We start from the raw sequence: 7,005 nt of genomic DNA, 5'->3' as shown, positions 1-7,005 counted from the left end.
CCTAGCAGGGGGTTCATACACATAATTCACTCATGGGACACCATTTAGGTTTTACTCCTGGGTAAGAGGAGCTCTGGCACAACCAAAAGAATCCTCTGTTTTGCTCTCAAATGCTGTAAAATGGAAGTGATGACTAGAGGAAGAGTTTTTAAAAACCCAACATGAATATTGAGATGCCCTAAAGGATTATTTTACACACACCCCACCTCACCCGCAGTTATCTAAGTTCATTATTTTTTGTTACCTCCTTTTTACCTCCTTGGTGACAATGCTCCTTTTTGCAGTGAGCACAGTGGTGTCTCCATAGAGATCGTCATGTCCAGAATCATCAACTTGCCAGCTTGCACTGTTTTCCTGTGAAAGCTGATGCCCAGGCTAGGCTTCTGCCATTTATACCTGTGTTTCACAGTTGAGGATATAAAATAAGATCTGGCCTTTTCTTGTCCTGTGGACACATTTGCCTCCTAATTCTTAAGGTGCCAGTGTTTAGGTATGTGCACGCAATTAACTTCAAGGATTTTTGTTTTCTTTTCTTTTACCAAAACGAAGAAAAGGGGCAGAATTCCCTCATCTTACTGAAACTTCCTTACATTTGTTCTCTGTTCCTTTAGGATGGTAAGGGTATCAACTGCATTAATCTTTTTAGATACTAGAGGGAGCTCATGGCTTGAGCACTCAGAGTGAAACACGGTGTCTTGGAAAATTCTTGAGGAAACACAGACGGGAAGTAAAGTGGTATTGATGACTGTAATGCACTTCTTCCCATCACTGGCAAAATTGGAAGAGCTGAGTTTGTCCGCTTTAGGAAATTACACATGGCTTTCAGGGACACTCAGATAATTAAATGCTATAGCTGCAATTTCTTCTGTATCCAAGCACCTCTCTGTCATGGCTGCATTTATCTTCACAACTTTCTTAAAGGAAATAAGCCCTCTTATATCCCTATTATTACATACAGGACTGCAACACTGGAAGCACTCATGAGAGCACAGCTTTCAGACTCTACCTGCCATAATGAATTCAGTTGTGCATCAGTCTTGCACGTAGGCATCAAAGCATCACATAGTGTTCTTGAGAAGTCCTGATGTGCTGTGTTTCTGTGCTCAGCCAGTTCCTTGAGGCACAAAGGCAGACCTTTCACAGTATCTTCTTGCCCAATCTAATAATACTTCAGTTAGGAGAGGCTGCTGGGTGGACACAGCTAAGGGATGTGCTTCCTAAGCCTCTCTGTGTTGTGCCCTCTTCCCAGTCATAGAGCTGGAGGGAGGCCACTGTCAGGGTATGGAGGAGCTGACAGCAGACGCCTTGCATGCATTCCCATGAGGTACATATTCAGTGAACAACTGCTCAGTGGGTTTGCGAGTGTGAAAGGCAAATGTATCTTGGACTTAAGGTCTTCTCTGAGACAATGAAGGCTGTGCCAGCCTGGTGGACCTAAGGCACCCCAGAAGCACCTCAACAAGATGGACAGCCAGCAGCAGGCTGTAAAGAAGGCTGGTTCTCACTTGGCCAGAGCTGAGGAACGCCTCACCGGGTTTCCGCAGAGAGAATTAGCCAGAACAGAAGATTTGGAAAGGAAGCTGGCAGGATTTGTGCCCTAGAAGGGCCCTAATATGGGAAGGAAGTGTAGAAAGAGCATAAGCAGCATTACAGCATTGCTGTGTGCAGGGGCTGGATGGTGAAAGAAGAGAGTGCATGCATGTGCAGACAGTGTGTGTGTGTGTGTACATGTTGGCTAACTCTTTTGCCACCTCCCTCACGGTGGTATGTTTTTTTGTGCTAGGGATCTATCACTGTAATGGGGCAGTTGAGAGCAGATCAGCCATTAGAAGGTCTTTGGGGGCTAAAGCACAGCCACGCTTGGAATGGGCTAGCTTAAATATCTTAGCTAAGGTAACTTTGCATAGAACAGTGATTTAGTTCTAGACATGTGAATTTCTAATCCTCGTGAGCACTACCTGTGTCCTGTTTAATTACATCTTAACAAATCCTGATTCCTTTAGAAGCAGCTCAGCTGTCGCTGTGATGCTCAGTGAGGTTACTGAAAGTGTCAGCGCGAGGGTTAGTAAGTGGGCAACCATATTCCTCCAGAGCCTGAGGCAAAGCAAAGTCAAGCGCTCTGCTGTTTTGGGAGCCAGGGCTCTGTGTTTGTGCAGGGGCAGATCTGCCCGGGAGAGGGCAGCGATGCACAAGTGCACGCTCCGGCAAGGGTTCTGGTGGCTTGCATAAACACAGACTTCCAATAGCCATCTCCTGCGCAATACAGCTGAACTGTTCTTCTTCTAACTTAGTTTATTCTAAACGTGAAGTGTTTAATGCAAGATAAACAAGTGCCATACCACTGGAGGGAAGTGTGAGGCTGCTCTGACCCTTTCCAGTTCAGGGGTGAGAAGTGTTCAGGGTCATTTTTCTCCCTTTTTCCACAGCAGGAAGGAGGGAGCTCTGTCCTTCTGAGGGGCTTTGGGGTGCTGTCAGGCCAGCATCAACGTAACTGGGAGCCTTTAGTCTGCTCTTCACTGTAAGGGCCATGGTGGTGAAAGTACAGTGTATCAGATAGGGAAGGCATCGCAGCATGTTGACTTCATAGATACCTGGGTTTAAGTACTACAGTTTCCCCGACATTAAGTACTGATCATTAGTATGGTTAACAGCTCAGTCTAGCTTGTGGAATAAAAGGTACTAGGGTACACCTGGGTGCAGAGGGCTGAAGTTTTTCTTCTCGGTATCTTGTAATGCAATTACATAAAGCCAGATTGCTTGGGCTTTACTCTTAAAGGATGCAGTAAGTACCAAATGATGCTGTTACCTGCTTTATTGTAGGTGACACTGTAAAGACTCCTCAGGCTAAGGTGGTCATGTTCCTTTATCAGGTAAGCAGTTTATCTCCATGAACACCGATGGCATTGCTTTTGTTCAGCTGGATTTCCTGTAAACGTTGTCAGCCTTTTTTTATCCTCTTCTTTTTATTTGTACTCTAACAATAGAAGTCAAAATTGAAAAGACCGAGACTATTATAGTTCACTGAGTTTTCCTTCATACAGGATTTACAAAATGGTTGATCTTGTACGAATTCTGAACATGAGTACAATGGTGGGTACATGGAGTAAAGAGGATTTTAGCTCTCAGGACAGTATTTGTATAGAAGTTTCAGGCTATGGAGAAAGTATACCTGTGGGTCACATTTATGCCTTTCCTTCTCATACCTTAGAGAAAAAGAGCCTTGGGGCTGCTCTAACTCTTATCTAACCTGTACCTGAATGGCTATAGCATCAGCCAGAGTTCTCAGGAATGCAGCAGCAATGACATCTTGCTTCTTTTCTTCCTCTGCTACTTGCTAATTGAATTAGCTTTAAGATGAAGAGTCACTCACTGTAGAGGAGTGCCAAGGTGGACACTGAAGGTCTGGATGTAATTTCTGAGGAGAAAACAAGAGCAAGTTTCTAGCATGAGAAACTAGCAATAGCCAGTTGTTAGAGACATTTTTTGAAGTAGAACCAGCAGATTACATTTGTGAAAGCTCTGGCACCTGAGACTTCTTCTAGACGGGTTCAGTTTCATGTCTCTCTACGCAAAGCTTTTCAGGGGTGCTGGGACTGGAAGTCATTGTTGTATAACATCTGTCTGTTGATCTTACTCCAGCATCAGTATTTTCTTCCTACAGTATTTGTTGCCCAGCAAGGAGCTCACGTAGGCTGCGTCTGTATTGCAGGGAAGCAGTGCCTTTGAGAAATCCCTGAGGTGGCTGGAGGCTGCACAAAGTTGTGCTGCTGTGTTGAGGGGCTGGCCTAGGCTTTGGGTGCAGGATGACTGCATGGACAGGCAAAACATGTCACACAGCTGCTGCTGTCTCCCCTGTTTTTGTGGGGCTTTGGTCTACCTGGCTGCTAAGTGGGTGAGTACTTCTCTCCTGTCCCACTCCTGTTGGCCAGGAGAATGGCCAGCGGGAATAAGAAGGAGAGGGAACACACAGCAAGTGCCAGTCAAGGGCATCAGAGAGAAAGGTTTTTGCTAAGCTGGCAACGCAAGACCTATTTCATGGAGGAAGAAGAGCTGAAAGGATGCAAAGACAAAACAGGGAAGTTACATTGAACTAAACTGGGATGCGCTTGCAGACTGATAGTTGCTTCTTGTTCTATATTTTAATATGCCTATTGCTTGCAGTAGATTGCAAACATACACAAATTATTTTCTGGAAAGGAATCTTTTACTTCTCTTTACTCCTGTTCATTTTCCCCTTGGTTTCATGGCACATGCAATAGAAAAAATTGCTCAAATCTATATTAATGAGCTCAAACACAATTCAGGGCATGATCCAGAACTGCAAAGCCAGTGCAGATCTCTTCATTGTTTTAGTGGGCTTCAGATGGGATCTCAGTTAGATCGTTTGATTAAAGTGTGACAGGATAACAGCAGTAGAGTGAAGCAGGGCAACCTAGAAGTAATCCACTTGCATTCATTGTTAGCCGGAAATACTAGCAGAATTGATAAGGGGAAACTGGGGAGAAAATATCCCTGTACTGAAGTATACATGTTAAAGGGCAAATCTAAATAGAACTGACTTGATGAGGTCCAATGCAGTGACCCCCTGTTCTCTGCACCTGAGGGAGAATAAACTGGACAAATTGTTGCCGACAGGGTGATGGTTCTCAGGCTGAAACTTTACTTCCAAGACTTTAGTCACTGTGTTCCTATCTCTTTCACACTAAATGCCTTACCTTCAAGTGCAATATTCTGGCTGAAGCTTCAAGAAGCAGTCTAACCAGCCTCTCATTGCCCGTCCTACCTCTGTCACTGCTGCAAGCTCTCCTCCCTTCTATCCCAGGACCATTCAACTGCTATGCACAAGCTGCTCATCAAGTTTTCCTTCATGTGAGGTCTCAAAACTCCCCAAATCTCTGTCTGCCTTTCCCATGCTGCAATTGCTTTTGCCTTTTTCTGTCGTACCCGTATCTTCTAAGCTATGAACTAACTCCTTTTTTCCTTTTTATTGATGACTCCATTTGTTTCCCCTCACTTGGGATGGTAACAAGATCTCAGTTCTCTCTTCTGAGTCACTCTTTCGATTTTGTTCAAATACTGTCTTCATTTGCAACAAATCTGACTGTATTATCTGCTAGTGGCAAACAAGGATGACATTTAAAAACACTTATAAAGCAAAACCCACATCAGTCAGATGCCAGATCATGTGGGCCTAGTAACCCATTGCTTTACACATCAGTGTATTAACTTCCTTGCTTAGACTGCAAAATCCATAGGCAAAGGCAGTTCCTCTGTATATATTTAACGCTTATTATTCTAAAAAGAAAAAGAGCATATGAACAGAAACTGTGATTAACATGAAGTTAATCTGAAGTCCTGCTGAAAACAGGACTGATTTTCTGTTTTAGGAGTGTAATCCTCCAGACATTTCAAAAGAGGGAGGAGAAATACCACTAATCTTGGAACACTGCAGTTAAGACTCTGGAGCAAGAACAGTATCCACTTCCTAGCTTCGCCATGGCAAGAATGACCTCGGGTATTGTTATTTAATTCCCCTGTGACTTAGCTCTCTGTCTGTAGAGGGTGATTGCTCCCTCTTTGACTTGCGAGGTTGTTCTGAGATGTTTTGATCCTATAGAGATGAGTCAGAGAAGCATCTATGAAAAGTTTCTTTTGTTACAAAAGATGCAGTTACTGGTGAAATGTTGAAAGGAAAAGGCCAAAATCATGAAAACTTCAAACCTAGCAAACCCTCAGGAAACAAGGGTGAAATCTTATGGAGTCTGTGTCTTCAAACCAGAGCCTTGTGGCTTAAAATGTGGGGAGTTTCCACATATCTTTCTTTTTCTTCTTGAGATAAACCTTTAGCACAAGGACATTTGCCTAAATGGAGAGAGGGTTGGGTGGGTTTCTGTACGAGGAAGTTTGTCATTCCGTGCTGCGGCTGAATAAAACCATTACTCATAACAAAAGATGTAGCACTGACACTGGGTGGCTGCCCAGCTCTTGAGACCACTGTCATGTGCAGGTACACAGGCACTGCTTTGTCTCTGTGGTCTGTGCGCTCATTGTACAGCCCTCTGTGAGGGGTGTATCATTTGAAAGAGAGGTAGAATAGCACAATGTCCAGGGCTTGGCTTTAGTGAAAGACCTGCACAAACTCCGGGGAATAATTTCCTTCTACTGTTCTTTAGTTTTCTCACTGGCTAAAAATGAGTCTAGCAATTCTCAACCTTGTATCCACACCACCTTGAATACTGTAGCTATATCATTCTTTATTCACATGTGCGTGTATCATTACAGTTCACCGTTTGAATGCTGTCTTTTGCAGAGACCTCCTGAGACCTCTTGTCCACATTTCACTGTTTAAGGGACCAGTGTGCATGTGACCCTGTAACATTGTAAACCGCCGCTGAAGTGTGTCCCTTATAACTGGTGTTTGAAGATGGGAACAGTCTACGACCCTTCAGAAGAATTTTAGCTCCATCCTCCTGAATGTGGCTCTGAAGGATCTCAGAAAAGTGACCGCTGCCAGAAGGCAGGAGACATTGGCCTGTGCTAGATCCCAGCCTACCTTCTCCAGTCCTATGGAGAGCAGAGGCTGCTCTGGTTCTGCATTCCCAGCAGCATCTCCCAGTCACAGCGGCTGGATAAAGGACAGCAGCCCCAGGTTTTGCTTCGAGAACTTAATCTGCACTGTCGTCCCTCATTACTGCCACTCAGCGCCGTTGTGTCCAGCCATGAAGGGTCACAAGATGACATGACATGAGAGAGGTCGGGCGGGGGGAGAGCATAAAAGGGGCCTAGCAAGGACCGGGAAATACGGAAAGGCTAAAAAGAGAACAGCTACCCAAGCGGTGCTCCCGGCGGCTCGCTGGGGATGGGGCTGAAAGCGGCTGGGTTCACACTAAGTTTTCCCGGAGGTCACTCTGCAATATGGTAACTCCCAGCTCTGCTGTCAGTGCCCATAAAGACAGCTCTCCTCACAGGGAGTGGGGGGGAAGGGAAGGAGATTTGTTTAGAAGC

The 7,005-nt window shown here is 44.8% G+C and overlaps 1 long non-coding RNA gene across 1 annotated transcript; it reads left to right on the top strand.

The window, feature by feature from the left end:
* The first annotated feature begins 269 nt into the window (after positions 1-269).
* LOC133267309 (uncharacterized) lies at positions 270-6,721 on the top strand. The gene is made up of 4 exons (XR_009742744.1): positions 270-490; positions 3,662-3,892; positions 5,388-5,515; positions 6,311-6,721. It is a non-coding gene; the product is annotated as an uncharacterized LOC133267309 (long non-coding RNA).
* Positions 6,722-7,005: the final 284 nt, after the last annotated feature.

The sequence above is a fragment of the Pezoporus flaviventris genome, unplaced genomic scaffold (assembly GCF_033815535.1).
Source record: "Pezoporus flaviventris isolate CSIRO_AGI_PZ_B2104156 unplaced genomic scaffold, CSIRO_AGI_Pfla_v1 ptg000001l, whole genome shotgun sequence".
NCBI classification, from domain to species: Eukaryota; Metazoa; Chordata; class Aves; order Psittaciformes; family Psittacidae; genus Pezoporus; species Pezoporus flaviventris.
The sequence above is the reverse complement of the archived record's forward strand: the minus strand, read 5'-3'. Positions and strand labels throughout refer to the sequence as shown.